This window comes from Bidens hawaiensis, unplaced genomic scaffold (assembly GCF_021521415.1).
Source record: "Bidens hawaiensis isolate Kalapana, Puna unplaced genomic scaffold, B.hawaiensis_p1.1 tig00013648_1, whole genome shotgun sequence".
Taxonomy (NCBI): domain Eukaryota; kingdom Viridiplantae; phylum Streptophyta; class Magnoliopsida; order Asterales; family Asteraceae; genus Bidens; species Bidens hawaiensis.
In genome coordinates, this window is record NW_027492159.1 from 118,181 (window position 1) to 127,925 (window position 9,745).

Consider the following 9,745-nt stretch of genomic DNA (forward strand, 5'->3'; position numbering starts at 1 on the left):
CCATCAATTTCTCAAATCTCTTTACCAACTCCAAAACAGCTTCACCTTGACGATGATTAAACATATTGAACTCTTCTTTTAACAGGGCCTTTTTGTTTTCCTTGATTTCTGCATTTCCCTCAACCTTTTCAACAAGTGCTTCCCACAGACCCTTGGCACTTGTGTGTTCACGAAGAGTTTCAGAGATTTCGTTTGAGAGACAAACAGTTAATATGAGATGGGCCTTTTTATCTTGTGCTAACAGGTCCCTGTCTGCTTGATCATAGTTTTCTGGAGCCTTAAATTGTTCCCCAGCATCAGTGCGAGTCACGGGAACATGGGGACCTTGTTCAAAGCATCTCAACAAATCAGTCTCAGTCAAAGAGATATAATTCATAAATCTCCATTTGAAATCTGCAAAGTTATCGTCTAAGGTCATATATTTTGGAGGCTTTGTAGGGGTTCCTACTTGGTTTTCCAACAATAAATAACCCTTCAACAGCTCTGAATCAGTGCTAGCCATGGTCTAATCAGTTACAAGCATAAAAAAACTTAATCTTCAAAACAGTCAACTTTTTCGCACACACTGCTTCAAGCGAAGCGAAACAGATCCAAGCGAAGCGAAAGAGTCTTAAGTGAAGCGAAATTCCCTTAAGCGAAGAGAAACAGTTTTTAACTTTCTGTGAGAAATCTTCCTCGGGGTCTGTTTTCACCTAAACTTATCCGTACTAAGTCAAAGGTTGTTGCACAAACTTTTATGCCATAAGAAGCGAAATTGTTCCTTATCTATTTTGACCAACTATTTGAACCCTTAACCCAAGCTTTAACACTTTTTAACCCAAAACTTCTTAGATCTAGACTTGATATTTTTACCAATATCACTTTCTAAGACATATTTATAAAGATTTTGCCCAATTCTTTTTGTATTTTTCTATTTTTCTTGTTTTTGTTGTTTTCGAAGTTTTTCTTGTCAAGAGCACTTGAACACTTGTTGTCTTCTTCTCAAGATCAAAACCCAAGGTTGTGATCCAAAAACCCTCAACTAGTGAGCCGAAGCTCTGATACCAATTGTAGGTCCCTGTTCGGGTGGATCTAACAACGTCTTTGGATCAACCTAACTTAGTGCTAGCGGAAATCACACTAAGCAACCAAGAGGTCTCGGATTTTGAGTTTATTTTCAGAGAGAGAGAAAGCCGAGAGAAGATAGTATTTTTGCCAAAAGGTTTTTCTATTAATCAAAAACCATCTCTCTGCTTCTCATGGCATGCTAGCATGCATGAGAAGTAGAACACATCTAATGCTCAATGGGCTTTACAACATTATTTCTCTTGGGCCTGTACATTTAACATTAATAACAAAAGCCCAAAACATATATTTACAATATAAAAGACTAAATTAAAATGGGACTAACATTTTGCATGCTTGTTATTTGAGAAGTGAAAAAAAAAACATAATAGTTTTAATCCTCACATATCAGACTAAATTAGTTTAAAAAAATCTGTAAAGAAGCTTTATCTGAAATTTAATACCCAGGTAACCGTTAGCAATATCTAACAGTATTTGATAGAAGTTTGTGGCGGCAACTCTTTTCACGATCCAAACCGGACAAAAAAAATGTTTTGGGTTGACTAACACGACCTGTTTAAAAAATGGGTCGGGTCCAGGTAGACTCACATAAAAACAGGTTGACCCGCAAACCCGTTTAAGTATAAAACTTCTATATATTGTTGCTTTTGTTTTTTCCGTTTTTCATTTTATAAATATACATAAGTATTGTTACAACTTTCAATCGAATTTCAAGATTTTTAATATTTCTATAAAAAAAAATAATGACCGACTTTAAATTATATCCATTTTGTCTTTTATTTTAAATCTATTAGTTTTTTTTTATAAACGGGTTATTTTCAGGTTGACCTGAATTTGTATGTGCGTGTTAGAGTTGAAATCTTTGACATGAATAATAATACGAGTCGGTCCGGGTTGCACATTTTACTCATTAAATGGCTAACCTGACACGATTGACACCCTGGTCGAGCCAGTATACTATTTTCTATAAAGCAAGCTAATAACTTGATACATAAATATCATATTACCGCGCAATTAACATATTTTATCCTTCTATGTTTTATTAACTCCAATAGTTGATTTGTGATAATAGAAAATGTGTTTCTATTGAAAAATTAAGTAGGCAAAGGTTTATTTCCATATTGAAGATGGTTATGTGTGTGTTTTTTTATGGTTTCTTGAGACAATATAGTCTAGGGTTTTGCATGAATGATTTATTAAATAAATATTATAATTTTTGTTTGATTTGACCATGGAAAAATGGGCATAAAGCCAGTAATAAGGTCAACTCTAATCCCATGCATTTATTTTAATATGTAAATAAGACAATTACTTACATACAAATAGTCCAAAAACTTAAATTATTTGAACAACAGTTGCATGGGTATATGTTAAACGCCACCTATTATTGCGGATCAACACCATCAATGATCCAGAATGAGTATGTTTCTTCATTCTCTCCCTTGATCTATTGATTTATATTATAACTAGGTTATTTACCCGTGTTATACACGGATGGAAAATATAAAAAATGTTATATATATATGTATATGCTATATATTTTAATGAATTGTAAATTTGTTATTTTTAATAACTTATAATGTTAAATTAATTATAAGGTACACATTGTTGTTTTTATTGAAAAAAAAACATAAAAAGACAAACAATGTAAAATGACAACTTAAAATATCTTTCTAATTTAAATATGAAACCAAAGAGACATATTAATAAAACTTCATCATTTAATGAAGTCATGTGTTATATGCCCAAAATATTTTGCAACATCCAAAAAGACATATTAATAAAAACTTCATCATCGTTATAGTTTTAAAAAATCATCTTTAACTTCTATAACTAAACATAACACCACAATATCCAGAAAACCGGTGTGAAAATGAAAGAATTAGTGATGTTTTATATTGTTGAAATCATATTGAATTATCTTTGGAACTAAATTATAAAAAAATATATTTACTGTAATTAAATAATTATAAAATTAAATAGAGTTGAATTCTCTCCAAATAACTAACAAGGAATATTAATATACGTTTGTAAATGTTTATAAAAGTATTGACCGGGCCATATATGGTAAACCAGCATTTTCAACTAACTTTGTAATAAATATATTAATAGGTAAGATGGTAATTTATCATTCTTTCTAAATAGTAAGAATGCAAGGTCAACGTATGTGAATAATGCAAGTTTAATGTATCACTTATATAGTAGTTACTTATGACATTATTTTTGTTAAAAGTTTGTAAAATTAGAAATGAGAATAAATGCAACTTTTTTATATGTTCAATGTTAGATACATAAATTAAGGAGAAAGTTTAAAAGATACGAGTTTTATTTTAAGCATTAGTTTTGGCATAATTATAATATTTTAATATAATCTTGATTTCAAATTTAAATATTAACAATGAAATAGAAGTATTTGGAATTTTTAAGAACGTGTATGTAATATGTTATCGTCATAATAATAGTTTTTTATAGTGATAATTTGTGAAAATTAATCTTAACTAAAATATGTATTAAGTTTTGAATAATTAAAAATAAAAATATTAATTTTGACAAAATTTAGAGAATTTAATAAAATGTTGAATTCAAATTCAAATCACATTATGTAACCAATAATTGTTATCCAATTGATATTTTATTAAAAATATGGGAAGTATTTGAGATTGGAAAACTTTTAATGCGAGATTTTTAAATTCAATTTGAATCGTATTTTTGTATTAAATAATATTAAATCATAATTATGCTATTATTTGAATAATTATTAAATTAAGGACCAGTTAAATATATCGTGGTTCTATTTATGCATAAATTATGGAAGTCGATTGGTTTAAATTTATAATGAAAATTTTGACATAACGAAAAGATTTTAATATAATATTGAATTCAAATTCAAATAACTATTATCTAATGATGAAATGGTATTTTAATAAAAATATGGAAAGTATTTGAAGGACCGGTAAAAATATCGGGGTTTTATTTTAAGCATGAATTTTAACATAATTAAAATATTTAATATAATCTTAAATTCAAATTCAAATCACATTATGTAACCATTAATTGTTATTTAACTGAAATTTTATTAAAATCTGGAAAGTATTTTCAAATTGAAAAAATTTTAATACGATATTTTTAACGTTAATTTGTTATGAATTTTTGTGTTAAATAATATTAAATCATAATTATGCTATTATATGCATAATTATGCTTAAATTTAGCACCACTTAATTGTAATGAATAATTATGATTATAATTAGACAAAGAAAAAAATAATTGCTAACATATACAAATTTGCAATTTATTTTCTGATGATTGTATAACACAAGGCCAACGAGAAAACTATTTGCAGTAGCCCTCTTGGATGAAGTTCTAACTGACCATTTGTTATCACGTTCATTTAAACTAAAAATAATCAATTGTTTTCGACGAATACGCAATCCAGCAAGTAATTCAACCAATCCATTTGCAAAACATACTTTTTTATCGTATTTTGTTAACAAAATATTAAAAGACGACACTATATGATGTTGAATTTGAAGTGCTTGAGGCATATCTTTAAACTTGTCACTAGTCATTTAGAAGTTCCTACAAAAGTTATTATAAAATAAAATATATAAAACCTACCTAAAATATTATAATTCATAGAATTATTATAATACTTACCAGAATTGGGAGTTTAGGATCCTGAATTATTATGTAGAAAGAATCATCAAATTCAAACAGTTTTAAACAACCTTTATGACAAAACACAAAAAAAATAATTAATAATGTATAAATAAAATATAGATGAAGATGATAAAAAAAATGATTAGAGAAACGGGATTGAATGAACAAAAAATTATTGTATAAACCATAAATACTATATAAACAACAAATCGATTAAAGAAATGGAATTTAATGAACAAACCCAAATTTACGAAGAAACAGATAATGAAAATAAAAAATCAAAATAAGAAAATCTCATAATAGTGAGAAACGTTTTGATACCTAAGAAACGGGAGATGATCTTTATAATTTGATAATAGTTACTAATTCCGTGAGAGAAATTGATTGACGACAAGTTGGAGAGAGATATATGAAAGAGTTGAATGTGGATTAGGGTTTCTTAACTATATGGATTAAATAAGAGGAATCAAGTGAGTTGGTAATTAGTAATTGGAAGGTGATGACATGGCATCTAGTTGTCATCTAGGTGGACACCCTAGAATAATATCATGTGAACAACTTGTGTTGCTTTAATATATTAGTAAGATAATCACCACCATTACCAACATGGCATCATCATCCTAGTTTATACATGTGTCATGAGAATCATAGAATGGTATTCGTATTCTTGTATCGTATTAAGCTTAATACATGTCGGGTAATTACAAGTCAGGTATCCCCGTTAATTTATTAAAGATTACTTGGTCCCTTAGGGTTTCTAAATATTTTTCTCTTAGCTTATATTTTGATACAATTTTATTCCAAAGAAAATTCGAAAAATAAAAGCTAATAGCTAACTAATTGCCAGATTATTGTATTATCTAAGAACAAATAAAAAATATAATAAAATGCTTACGAGTATGGTTTAGCTGAGCGGGCATGCTTGTTTTGAGTATCGAGAAGTGTATCATCTGATCTGTGAAAACGTTTAGAATTAATTACGTAAATACTCGTCTGGAATTGTTCTACAGAAGCACCAAGACCATATACAGTTTTTGTTAAATGTGTTAAAATTTAAAAACACAGACAATTAAATGATAATAGTTTAGCAGACGTGAGCATATAAAAACACATGAATAGAACTAAATATAATAACTATTAGATAATAGCAAGCAACATCCGTTGTAGTCTAGTTGGTTAGGATACTCGGCTCTCACCCAAGAGATCCGGGTTCAAGTCACGGCAACGGAATTGTTTTTCTTTTGCTGTCTTTATAATATTTTATTATGTAAGAAGGCAGGGACATGATGACAATAAATAATGCTACTAAGCGTGTTTTTTTTTCTTTCTATTTTTTAAATTTACTTAATTGTTTAGTAATCCCAGGTCAAGTTGAATTAGAACATTGTATAAACTAGGAGATATGATTACCATGGAAAATGGAATTTTCAAGATATACTAATAGTATTTTAAATATGTTGAAGTTATTGGAAATTATAATTATTATAACTATATATAAATAACTTTGGTGTCGTAAGGGGCCTATTGGCCCACTTGGCGGCACCGTATTGGTCGGTAAATTTTTTTTGGTTAAGTTACCATAATAAACGTAATGGAAACAAATCAAGCGTCAATTTTTTTTTGTTTTAGTTCCGGTATCATAACAAAAAACCGACTGAGTTCTCACAGACTCGCGGCCTTATTTAAAGCACATCACCAACAACGTTTGGGTTTTACCAATGCGCAGGTTTACCGACCTCCCCCCTCCCCCCATTGGTCGTTGGTCCACCTCAATCTTTATTATTTTTTTTCTTCGTTTTTTAGTTTAGGTACCGAAACTTAGGTCATCAAAACCAACCGAATTCATGTCAAGATACCGGCTCAATGCTCGGGACAGACAACGATTGAGTTTTACCACCGCCAGGGTTTGCCAACCAAATAAGCGCCGTCTTAAATATTTTGTTTTCTTATATGTTAATGTTTTTTTATATATTAATTTGACGAATTAATTTTTGGGTTTTAATGCTCAAATTTTACCAATTGTGTCTATATCGTAACGAACACAGCCGGTACTGACCGAATTCGTGTCAATTCATCGTCATAACGCTTGGGTTTCAACGCTCGAGTTTTACCAGCTGCCCCGGCGCAACGTGCCGGGTTAAAAAAAACTAGTTACTATATAATAAAATAGAACTTTGGTGTCGCTTAGAGTTCTTACTGGACCAAGTGGCACAATATAAATGGACCACGCCATCTTTTATGTTTTTTAATTTTGGTACGGTAACGTACGTAACTGAAATCGATCAAATTCGTGTCGACTCATCACCGCAACGCTTAGGTTTTACCAACATCCCGTTGCAATGCCAGGGACCGATAGTACTCTGGTTTTACCAACGTCCGAGATTCAACGTCCAGGTTTTACCGACAAATAAAATTCATCTTAAATATTTTATAATACACTATATGAGTGCCGCCACTTTTTCTGGGTTTGATTTTTAATATGTTAGTTTGGACGAATTTATTTTTACGTTTATTTCCGGTACCATGACGAATGCAGTCAGTACTGACTGAATTCGTATTGACTCGCCGCCGCAATGACCGGTTTACCGACCAAATTCGCCACGCAACGCGCGCGGGAAATTATGTATCCTTACTGTTTCCTACTTTTTAATATGCTAATATTTATCTATACGAACGCTGCTACTATTTTTTGCGTCAACATAACGATTATATTTTTTAATATAGTGTCGATGTCTTAACGAACTTAATGCATACCAACCGAATCCACATTAGTACGTACACCACTACAACGCGACAGGTATAGAAAGAGATCGTAAATGTCCGGGGCACCGCGCCGGGTAAAATACTAGTTATTAAAAATTAAGAATTGGTAGAATTGTATATGGGGCCATGGGCATTTGCTATTCCAAAGTTGGTCTTTGGGAAGGTTTTTATATTGTGTTTCATGTTATGATGATCGCACCGGGTAATTGTTAACATTGTTAAACACTTAAACAGACGAATATCACCAGGGGCTTATCTATCGTCGTATGACAAATTTCTAACGAAATCCAATAAAAAGAAAACAGGTTTAAACATTCTTAAAACTTAACAGACTAAATAACTATTTTGGTCATTGGGGGATTTGGCATGTTTAATCCTTCTAGTCCCAATTGGAGCTTTTTTAAGTATTTTGGTCCCTTGAGTTTGCATCTTGCAATGGTTTTGGTGCCCTAACACTAACTCTGTTAGATTTTTCCTATTAAATTAGAAGGTAATTTAGTAATTTTCATATTTAAGGACTATTGGGATTTGGGAGTGTGATGGTTTCTTTTAATTTGGAACTGGGCCCAGGAAAAAAATGCTGGCAATAATGATATTTGGGCCAAGTGGGCGTTTCTGAATTTCGTTTGGAGTTTTAAACGGTATGTATTAGACGTGCATAAACCGGGTTTTTATAAAACCCGAAACCAGGTAGGAACCGGTTTTTTAAGAATCGGGTATAAAATGGAACCGGTTTCTGTCAGGAACCGGACCCGACCCGGTAGGCAAATATCAGGAACTAGTGGAACCGGGTCCGGTTTATACCCGAAAACCGGTTGCAGCGGGTTTTCCTTATTTAAACCATTTTTGACCGTTGGAAACCGGTTCCAATGGCTATATTACCGTTTTTAGACCGTTGGAACCGGTTTTGAATGTTTATACCCACCCCCACTTCCTATATATAGACGTCATAGGTTTAGAACTTCTTAACCAACTCCCCTAACTTGTTAAACACTTCAATTACTTGTTAATCAACTTGTTAAACCACTAACCATTACCAATGGCAACCAACGACGAAGTTGTTATGGTTATCGATACCCCGAAATGTCCCGAGGTTTGGGTTCACTATGACCTATGTGTCATGACCGACACACAGGAGATGGCGCAATGCAAATACTGCGGCAAGTTTTTGAAGGTGGCATCGAATTCCACCATTCGAAAGCATACCAATAAGTATTGCAAGGAAAAAAAGCATTTGGATGCCAAAAACGGAGAAGCCAGGGAGTCGTCCGGCTCTACAAGTCAAGCCCCCGCCGCTGGTAACAAAGCTTGATGGTCATAGATGGCGGGACGAAAACAACGAAAAATGTTTGTTATTTTTAGCTTTATGTTTAATAATGTTTGTACTTAATCGTTTTGCAATAATGTTCGTTGTGTAATGTTCTATAATTATATATATATGTTTAAAAGTTAGTTTAAGTGTTTAAGACAAGTTTTTTATTTAACACAAACAAATAACACTTTAAAAATACATATATTAATTGATTCATGTTACATAATACATAAATGATTAGAACAAATACAAAAATGATTACAAAAAATACAAATTAAAATTAGTCGAGTTCTACGACTTTGTCTTCTTCACCCGAAGATTCTTCTTCCATCTCTTGAATTGGTCGTTCAAGTGGTATTTCGTCTTCAAAGTTCGCCTTGTCTTGTATACGATCCACCGCGTCCAAATGATCCTTTAGGTAAATGCACATCTCTAAGGACTCGGGAGTGAGTTTGGTTCTTCGCATCGATAATATCCTTCCACTAAGTGAAAAAACCGATTCCGAAGCAACCGTTGAAGCTTGGACGCTTAGCAAGTCACGAGACATGGCAGAAGGAATAGGAAATTCGTTTTGCTTTCCTTTCCACCATGCCAAAATGTCAAGGTTGCGAACATCCTCGACCGCTGCACCTTCTCCATAGTTTGCTCCACTATATCGGCCAAGTTCACTAGTTGGTGTGTTACCCCTTTGTCGCTTTTCCGCCGACTCACGAACCGCATTTATCATGTTTATAAGCTTGTCTTTGCATGGCTTACTTGATGTTGCTTGCCTCACAAAAGTCGGCTTTGAGCTTGGACCATAAATTTTGAAGTAATGGTCATAGATTTCCTGAAGGGATTTCTTGAAAGAATCCTTTGCTTCCGTCGACACCATCGGATCGATCTCGTGCGCACCCATGTTGTCATATATTTCCTCGATCAACGCCTCAACCCCGACAACATTTA

At 32.2% G+C, this 9,745-nt stretch overlaps 1 non-coding gene across 1 annotated transcript; it reads left to right on the plus strand.

Moving 5' to 3' along the window:
- Window positions 1–5,882: 5,882 nt before the first annotated feature.
- TRNAE-CUC (transfer RNA glutamic acid (anticodon CUC)) lies at window positions 5,883–5,955 on the plus strand. Its single transcript has one exon. It is a non-coding gene; the product is annotated as a tRNA-Glu (tRNA).
- The last annotated feature ends 3,790 nt before the right edge of the window (window positions 5,956–9,745 follow it).